Raw genomic sequence first — 584 nt, forward strand, 5'->3', positions numbered from 1 at the left:
AAGGTGAGTAAGGATTGAGTCCCACAGGGCCCTTCATGCTCCACTCTTGTGACATTGTTAGACGTAGTTAATAAAAGCAGCTCCACGGCTGCCAGTTGCTCATTTAACATTTTTTAAATTTAGTCCCTGATATAGGGTACCGACATTTTATGATCAATTAATAGTAATCTTGAAATAAATATACAGTATAATAATTATTGTGTGGTGATTTGTTTAAAGAGAGGTATAGGATTTAGTCTATCATGTAACAAATATATATTGAGCTAGGGGTGGGCAATATATATATATTTTTTTAATAAAATCTATATATTTTTTTAATAAAATCTATCTATCTATCTATCTATATATATATATATATATATATCTATCTATCTATCTATCTAATGGAGTACATTTAATACCTAACAAATGAAGGTCCATCACATTGATGCAAAAATGATAAAAATGCAATGACGCCCAAGCAAGGGGTCCTGTTCCAATTTGCAACAACCAAGAAAACAAACTACCAAAGTTCAACTAGATTTTTATTTGACTTTTTATTCGCTTGATCATTTTCTCCAACCCAAAAGACAAGAATACACAGC

The sequence above is a fragment of the Perca flavescens genome, chromosome 1 (assembly GCF_004354835.1).
Source record: "Perca flavescens isolate YP-PL-M2 chromosome 1, PFLA_1.0, whole genome shotgun sequence".
NCBI lineage: Eukaryota > Metazoa > Chordata > Actinopteri > Perciformes > Percidae > Perca > Perca flavescens.